At 33.6% G+C, this 9,582-nt stretch overlaps 1 long non-coding RNA gene across 1 annotated transcript; it reads right to left on the bottom strand.

Moving 5' to 3' along the window:
• Nucleotides 1-2,042: 2,042 nt before the first annotated feature.
• On the bottom strand, nt 2,043-4,772 carry LOC147079482 (uncharacterized). Its single transcript, XR_015069252.1, has 3 exons — nt 4,616-4,772; nt 2,513-3,285; nt 2,043-2,291 (listed from the first exon to the last, which is right to left on the bottom strand). It is a non-coding gene; the product is annotated as an uncharacterized LOC147079482 (long non-coding RNA).
• Nucleotides 4,773-9,582: the final 4,810 nt, after the last annotated feature.

The raw sequence follows: 9,582 nt of genomic DNA, 5'->3' as shown, positions 1-9,582 counted from the left end.
ACATCGTTATCATATACTGAAAAAAAAAACAAATCCAAATTAAGTAATTAATAGTTTTATAAAAAAATTTGACAAGATTTTATTTTTAAATTAGCTTCTACACACCAGCATCGGGAAATTTGTATGTATGCAGTTGGCCGTATCACAATTCACTGTGAGATGTTATATCCGAAATAGATGACTGTATAGTAAAGATCAAAACCGTAATAAAATGGAAAAAAATACAAGAAAATGGGTAGATAAGTAAATTAGAAATACAGTATACTCTCGGTAATCTGCCGCTCAATTATCTGACAACTACTATAATCCGCCGTTATTTTTACTAGTTCGGATGAGACGGGTTTATTTTGGAAACTTCTCCGTAAAACATACGTTCATCGCGAAGAAAGTAATGTACCAGGGTGGAAAGTGCCCAAGGACCGACCGCATTACATTAAAATTATGCCGTGCTCCAATGCAAACTGGACACACAAAATGAAGCTTTTGGTCATGGGGAAAGCCAGGAAACCTAAGCCATTCAAGAATATCTGCCTCACTGAACGAATGGTTGTGTCAAGTAGTAATTTACTGTTTAATATTTAGTTAATAAACTTAGTTTATAAATATGTATAATTTAGTAAAAACTTGATTTTGATTATAAATAAAACCGTAATTTGCTAGTACAAATTTCTCAGTAGGTACCTATAACATTAAACATTTTTCGCGAAATCATTAGGTTAATAAACAATGACTACCTACATGTTGAAAAGGTGTGCATTGGTGATGGAGTTGTGACCTAGCACCTCAATCACGAAAAACGGCCATTTTGAAAACGGATTGAGACAGGCAATGCGCACGCTACGCAAGCATTATGATGCGTTGATCTAGCGATCGAAAAAATGCGGTAATGAAAGTGTTTTGTTCAAACCAAAAGTTACAGCAGGCTGCAGGTTTTTGGTCTCAAAAGACCACATCACAAAAATATAATAAATGGGAGTACTATAAAATTACCAACTTTAAAGATGGTCCACTGACACGAGAGCCAGTCGCTGCAACATGTCGCAACGGCTTGTGGATGGGACTATTTCGACGCACCCCTGTTTACCTACGATGGCTGATGCAATTCATTTACTGTCGAATACCATATTTATATTACTTAAGCCTCAATGACATTGAGCTACTTTACAAGCTGCTTGTTGGCGAATTTACAATCTGCTTGTAAACTAGCCCAATGTCATCATCGAACAAGCTAAAGCCTAGTACCCACGTACGTTCTTCGATGGTTTTGCTCGATCGAGCATGAAGACTTGGAAGCATACTCGTCGTTGCGTCCACACAGTCGAACAACTCACACGAGCCTTGCTGGTTGTGTCCTCACTCAAATTACATCGAGCAAGAATTACAGACCTTCAATCTTTTTCGGATAGCGCAATTTGTTTGATGTCGAACAAAAAACCATCAGCCAAATGGTACACACGTTGAGACATGTTGGAATGAGCGTAAAACCATCGAGCAAGAATGTACATGTGTACTTACTATAACAGGCAAATTGTAAACAATCTACCGAGAAAAGTTGAAAGCCATTCAACTTTACACGTTACAAGCTGGCGTGTGGTCCTAATGTGTCTGCGCAGTAGAGCAATAGTAGCGACCTCCGGCAAAAAACGAGCTACTCAATACGCCCTACGTACCAAAGATATAGATTCGCAAGAGTCGAACAAAATTATTCCCGCTAAACAGCGCCATCTCTGAGCTGTACCTGAACTACGATCGAAAAAGCCCGCCAATTTTGAAAATATATTTTAATTAAAAATTGGATTATAAAATAACATACCATACACTCAATTATTATCGAAGTTATATATTTTTATTTTTCGTACTTATTTCTACAGTCATATTTAAATTGAGTATGTCATAAAGACAAACCCGATATTAAATATAATTGTGGAAATAAGTAAGAAAAATTAAAATATATAATTACATAATAATTAAGTGTATGTTATTTTATAATTCAAAGTCTTCAAGTAAATAATAGCAGTGAAAATAATAAAAGACGATTATTTAAATTACTTCATAAATATTATATTCTTCACATACATAAATTGGAACATCTCAGACACAAACCTATTGAAAACATATTCATAATATTATGTAGGTATTATACAAATAATATGGATAGTATTTATGTCGGGTTGAACAGGCAAACAGCTTGTAACTCATTTGATGCATCAGCTGTAGCGCGTAGTCGAGTCAGGTCCATTTGGATGTGATGAGAAGATGCATGAACGGTCGCATTCTTGAACTCCTTGTTACTAGAAAAAAATGTAAACAAATAATAATAACTCACTTCGTAAGAAAGGTGATCATGGTAAATACTAAGAGAAGAAAAAGCGAGACTTGAAAACGCAAGTACTAAACGATTAAAGAATACGTAAAAACTATTCGCCGGTACGTACGTATTACATTAAATAAAATGCAGAAATTAATGATGCAATCGCTAAACCGTAGACATTATAAAAAAGGCCATCTTTACCTATCTTAATGTTTTTGAAATTCCACAGCTTAGTGGCCAAAACCGGCCAATGCCGCCCCTCTGAATTGGATCTGACTAAAGGCTGCCCGGACCATTTTCTTGAACTCCTTGTTACTAGAAAAATATGTAAACAAATAATAATAACTCACTTCGTAAGAAAGTTGATCATGGTAAATACTAAGAGAAGAAAAAGCGAGACTTGAAAACGCAAGTACTAAACGATTAATGAATACGTAAATACTAATCGCCAGTACGTACGTATTACATTAAATTCTTTTTTCTTTTTCTTTCGACCACGTCCGATCTTAATAGGATCATATGGGCCTCCACAGAGTGGAGGTTTGTATTGACAGATTACGAGAAATGGATGTCAGCCATTTGCTCAACCTATTAGGTCCATACCCTGACACACACACAAATTGAAAAACAATATGTGTACTTGCCAGACCCAGGATTCGAGCCTGGGACCCATGGCGTTATAGTCCAACGGTTAAGCCTCTCGGCCACCGTGGGCGTTACATTAAATAAAATGTACAAATTAATAATTCTAACGCTAAAACGTAGACATTATAAAAAAGGCCATCTTTACTTATCTTAATGTTTTTGAAATTCCACAGCTTAGTGTTGACCGTTGACGGTGGTTTGCCTAAAAGTTTAAGTTTTCTATTCGCGATTAAACGGATCCATTGCCGTCGTTCATGATCTGCCTTCGGTAGGATGTAACAAGGCACACCCTTCACCTCACAGCCAGGCACCCAACAACTTCGAGGCACCTGAAATTTTTTGAATGACAATAGGATCATCATGTAGGTAACCTATAATTGGTTTGAAGTACACTTTTCATGGACTATTTTTTTATGACATAACATAACGAATAAAAGAGAATGATTACATAATTTATTAACATGCTTTAAACGACAGTTACGTGTGATAACTCAATGAATTTTTTTGGTTTAGTGAACTCGAATGACTCTAATGCTTGATTGAATTCTTAATATTAAGATAACAGTTACTGGCTATCGTTTTTATATCAGGATAAAATTAATGCATATAAGACGATGTTTTGTATTTGTAAGAATAGAATATCAGTCTGGAAGTCTATTGGTTTATATTCGTAAAATTATTACAATAGTCAGTATGCCAAATGGTTTGTCATGTAAGTATAATAAACACAATGCCAAAATACATACCGATATAATATTAATTCAGGGCAGTCGAATACTATAATCACAGATAACTATAATAACACAATTTTATTGATTGTATTGATAAGTAATATGTAGATATCATAAGATTTTTTAGAGCTGAAATAGTGAACACGTATATCTTTGAGTGAAATGACAGTTTGACGTTTGACAGTTATTTTTAAATAACTTCAGTTGCTAGAGTATGGTATTTGCAAAGACTTCATACTAATCAAATCCGTTAATTTGATTGGCTTTCACTAATCTGAGCATCGTACTAGCAAATCATAGGGATGGGCGAAATTAGAGATGGGCGAACGATTTTTTGTTAATTTACGGCCGTCATACAGCCATCTATGAGCTGTACATGGTACTATAGGCTGATCAGCGGGTATAATTTTTGTATGGCTCTTTCGCCCCCCTGGATACTTCTACGTACCTACAATACGCTAGCTTGTTGGCTTGAGCGAGTGGAAAGTTTTGTGTGTCATCATGACAATCCCACTAGCTGACTCGCTTGCTTTTAAATTCGTCAACAAGCAGCTTGTAAAGTAGCTCAATTAAGGCTTTATGCAGCGGGACCCGGCTTTCCCGCTTAATACCCATATAATATACAATACGCATGTACACATACACCCTACAAAGACTGCGTTTATAGAAGCCCAACAGCAGTTATGACAAAAATAGCGGGAATTGCCGTTCGGGATCAGAAAATGTTATGCATTCGTCAAATTTACAGCACCGGCAGTAAGATACGTCGCGGCCATGAACAGATCATAACAATAAAATCATCGAAGCGAGAAACCATTAAAACTAACCTTAATATTTAAACGTTAGCAGCACTTTCACAGTTTACATAGATAAGTAAAAAAAGACTGCGAAAAACAAAAGCAATGCATTTAAAATATTGGCAACTTACATTTGGAATCGGAGAACAATTTATTCTCCAAGGAATTCAGAATACCGGCAGCGATCTGCTGTACTTCAAAATACAACATGGCGATTATGGCGGGCTACAATTCACTCACAATTCCATCGGAGCGGACGGCCACGACGAACATCTTCAAACCAAACAGCAACAAACTGTTTGTTATTTTGTTTTTGAAAGAATACTTGCAGACAGTGTTGCCAAGTCAAAATTTTAAATTTCAGTAGAATGTGTAAAAAAAATTCAGTAGATTCGACAAAATATCAGTAGATTTCTGTTTTAGGAAAAAAAATTCGCCGCGGGCCGCAGGTTCCCAATTTTTCATAGTCGGCTTGTTTTTTTTAGGAAAATTATTTCGCCGCGGGCCGCAGGTTCCCTATTTTTCATGGTCGGCTCGTTTTTTTAGGAGAAAAATTTTGAAGTTCCCAAGTTTTCAAAGATGGCTAATTTTTTTCCCGGCTGGTGGGAATTTTGTGAAATGGAGAAATATCAGTAGATTTCAGAAAATATCAGTAGATTCAGTATATTGCCAAAAATATCAGTAGATCTACTGAAATTTCAGTAGACATGGCAACGCTGCTTGCAGAGTTGCAGCAGTGCTGCCAACAGATGCAGTGTTGCCATATTTTTGTCACCGAAGTATAAAACCAAAGAGATTGAACACATAAAAACTGTATTAGGCAAAGGCAAATTAGGATTCGAAAGAATAATGCAAATGGAAGTATTTTATGTTTAATAGCAAGACAAAAAACACAATATTTTGAACAAATCAACACAAATATGTGAAAAAATAATTACCTGCAGTTAATTACAAACCAAAAAAACTTTATTATATTACCTACATAACTTTAATAGACATATACACATGTGTATTTTGACATATCTTCTTAATATATAAAAATCAATGTTTGTTTGTTCGTATTTTATGCGCCGCCATACCGTTTATCCGATTGCGATAAAACTTTGTCAGCTTATTGCTTGCACTTGCGCGAAGGTTATAGGCATAGTAACTGACAAAAGGTCATATATATAAAAATGAATGTCTGTCCCGTATGCGTTCCTATACCATTCATTCGATTGCGATGAAACTTTCGTGAGTTATTGTGTGTACACCTGCGAAGGGTTCCGAATTAGAAAAAATATCGTTTTCTTCTGAATTCTATCTCCTTCATTCGCATGGTTCATATACAATTCATCTGATTGCAATGAAACTTTCGTCAGTTGTTGTGCGCATACCCGCAAAGGTTTCTGAATCAGAAAAACCATCTTCTTCTTGTTCTTCTTCATTCTATTTTCTTTTATTCGTATGGTTCCTATACCATTGATCCAATTGCAATAGAACTTTCGTCAGTTGTTGTGCCAACACCCGCGAAGGTTTCTAAATTAGTTAAACCATCTTCTTCTTCTATTCGTATGTGTTCCTATACCATTCATCCGATTGCAATGAAATTTTGATCAGGTGTTGTGCTCACGCCCGCAATGGTTTCTGAATTAGAAAAACCATCTTCTTCTTCTATTCGTATGCGTTCTTATACCATTCATCCGATTGCGATGACACTTTTGTCAGTTGTTGTGCGCACACCCGCGAAGGTTTCTATTTTAGTATTAAGTATATAAAATACAAAGTTTGTTGTTTGTTTGTTCCGTCCAATTTTGAATTTTTTTACTACATATTAATACTATTAATAACGTTTGCATATTTTGGATTGTAATTCAATTTAGGGTTCTTTTGTTTGACCTTTACTCCTAGAATTATTTTCATATTACCATATTGTATTACACAGATATTTTAATATTTAAAAGATATTTACTTATTATTATTTTTTAAATATCTAAGATAAATGTATCCATGAAGCGACCTTGTGCGAAACAGGGTACTTCAGCTTGCTTTTTATAAAATTACTTGTTTATATAAACCTATTAGACACAAAATACAGGTACCTATGTTGAAAATTTGATTAAGTATATAGTTAATTACCAATATTTTTTTGTATCTATTTGCATAATATTATCAGAAAACCCCTGCACATATTATTATATGAATAATATATTTATACAAACAAAATATAACATTACGAAATTGCTACCTGCCTACCTATATATTATACTCCATTACATACTTCATATAAATAAAAAAATTTAGATAATAGGAATCATCGAGTTTCAAAAAGCAATCTGGAAGGTTTTTCAAGTTTCGAGTAAATCATGGAAAACGATTGTGCATGTCACATGAAGCATTAGATGTATTCTTTTTTTGTAACTGTCTTCAAATGTGTTACCTACTAAATGTGATATAACTTTTTAATTTGTATGCAGATAACTTATAACACAAAATATATTCGTTTAAATACTGTGCAGAATGGGTTTTGAAATTCATTGTCGAATAGAGTGGATTCTGAATCTCACTTTTATGAACAGAGTTGTTTTTGACACTCACTTTGCTAAAATAATATAGTGCTGAAATTCCAGTGGTGCGTCATGTGATTTTAAAGAATATAAATTTATGTTAACTACTTTTATCATGAAATTAAATACCAATAATATTTGAAATTTAATTTAATTATACGTTTCAATTTTTTAAAACATATTGTATGGAATTAATTAAGTACCTATTTAAAAAGAACTAAATCGATGATTTTTTTGGCAAAAAACGCTTGGGAGTTTTCACATATGCTAGACTTAATCAGGATGGAGTAAGGGATGTTTTTATAGATCAGAAAATAACACGAAAAATTAAAGTATCTAATCATAATGAAAAAAGTCAGGGATGCATATGGGTTATTTACCAAAAATTACGCGGTAACACGGATTGAAGTGTCAAATTGTGTTTACCTTTCTTTGCGTTGCATACTTCTTGTAACTGGGTTCCTTGAGGTTACAGGAAGAGAATTCGTAACACTTATCACATAACCATCCATTATATACGATTGAAAACGACAAAATATCAATAGCAAACTTGAGCGATTTACCTCACCAAGTATAGATTCAGTACTGCGGCCATATAGCATTTTTGTATGAATCGCGACTCCAGCTGATTGGCCGATATCCAGCGCTCGAAATGGACAGAAACGCACCGGAGCGCCGTTGTGGTTCGTGGAATTCCAAAATATACCGTTCCGGCTCGTGGATTCATTTAAAATTGCGTTGCGGTTCGTTAGATTGAGGTATTTATGTGTGAATGTATCTTTTAAAGTTTTTCTCAAAATTAAAAATTAACGAAGTTATGTCATGCCGGGCGTGCAAGGGTTAAAAATAAAATTTATGACATCCCTAAATTTCTTTCAATTTTCTTTTTTGTGTCGATACATCCGTGTCTAAGTGCATTGTCTAAACACTCCAAATAATTGCATACTTACATAAAAAAAAGTAACTACAGCTGCAAGCTACAAAAGAATTGTGCCTTTGCTGACAATGTTTGAAAACCTTTTGTACTTAAATAACTTAAATTCAATAAAAAATAAAGATGTCACCTACATATTTGTATAATAATTTCTAAAGTATGAAATATCTCAGTACAGTCTCGCTTTTACCTTTGACTGGTATGCATTGCGAATTTACTTACCTACTAATTTATTACTTATATTTTATTGTGAGTGATAAAACTTATTTATTTTCATCGCCATCTAATCGCCGTGTTAATTTTATACCCACGTCTATTTTTGCGGGCAAAATTTTCGGTGGTAAAATTAATATGATAAAGTTTGGTAATTTAAATCGTACAATTCCGCTAAAATCTACTTATTAGTGATAATCGCTTGTTTTTTAAAACATTTTGTATTATTTAAATTTGTTCTCTTGAAATTTGGTTAAACATCTCAGCAGGCGATACCTTTCTATATATTACATATAAGTATATTTTTTGTCGTTGGTATCCAAACTGATTTAACATATAATGCTGTTGACCAGTGGCCACAAGCAGAATTTTTTCGTTTTGAAAATGATAAATATGAGTGGATATTTATAAATTTTATGAAGGTTTAATTAAGTAGTATGTACTTCGTGTAAATCTGCTAAAAAATTAAGAATTCACTCCGATAAGCATTTAAGATCGACAATACAGTTGAAACAGGGTTTTCTGATTCAATGTCATTTCGACAATTGACTCGACGTGTTAAAAATATTTATGACGTGTCGTAAACCCTTATTTTTACAATGAGTAATAAATAAATGCACCATTATGCCATTTTCCTACAAAAATGTTTTTGGTATGAAACTATTGAATAGCCTACCGTAATTAGTTTATTTTTAAGGGACCTTTCTATTGTGTTATTACATACGTTGTAACTTGCTACTTTAAAAATAATAGAAATAATAGATACCTACTATGTAGAGAACTTTTAGTTAATTTTTGTTTGTAAATTTGTTTAAAAAAAAAAGGAATATCCTCCAATAAAATTTTATTACTATCATAATAATAAATTATTGTTCTGTATTATCATTATCCATCACCGTGGCAATAATAATGACTATAATGAGACTAGGTAAGGACAAACATCACAAATTGAATCGTTTAGTTTAAAATACACTCACAAATTAGGTAAGTATGTGTTCAGTGCGGACAACAAATTTAATAATTTTAGATGGTAGTCATAGATTAAATAAATACGGTGGTAAGTTCTTTAATCTGTGGTGGTAAGTGTACGTATATTACAATAATGGTAACCAAAGCATCGTCATTGTAACATATAGGTCATGGTCTCCACAACGAGGGGCTGAAAGGGCTCTAGCCTGGGAGCCCGTGCTCAGGAGGAGCCCGGCGAGGCGAATCGACCAGATAAGTGAGATAAACACACATCACAAATTTGCTTTAATAGTAAAAAAAAGAATTTTCTTACAATACTATTATTTATAGTTATGTGGTTATACGAAACAATTCTTAATTGTTTATCAATACTCGACATCTCCATAATTCGTATGGATGTTTTAAAATATACAATAAAACACTAAATATACAGATT

This window comes from Rhyacophila brunnea, unplaced genomic scaffold (genome assembly GCF_057557595.1).
Source record: "Rhyacophila brunnea isolate RB1 unplaced genomic scaffold, BYU_Rbru_1.0 scaffold_1, whole genome shotgun sequence".
NCBI classification, from domain to species: Eukaryota; Metazoa; Arthropoda; class Insecta; order Trichoptera; family Rhyacophilidae; genus Rhyacophila; species Rhyacophila brunnea.
The sequence above is the reverse complement of the archived record's forward strand: the minus strand, read 5'-3'. Positions and strand labels throughout refer to the sequence as shown.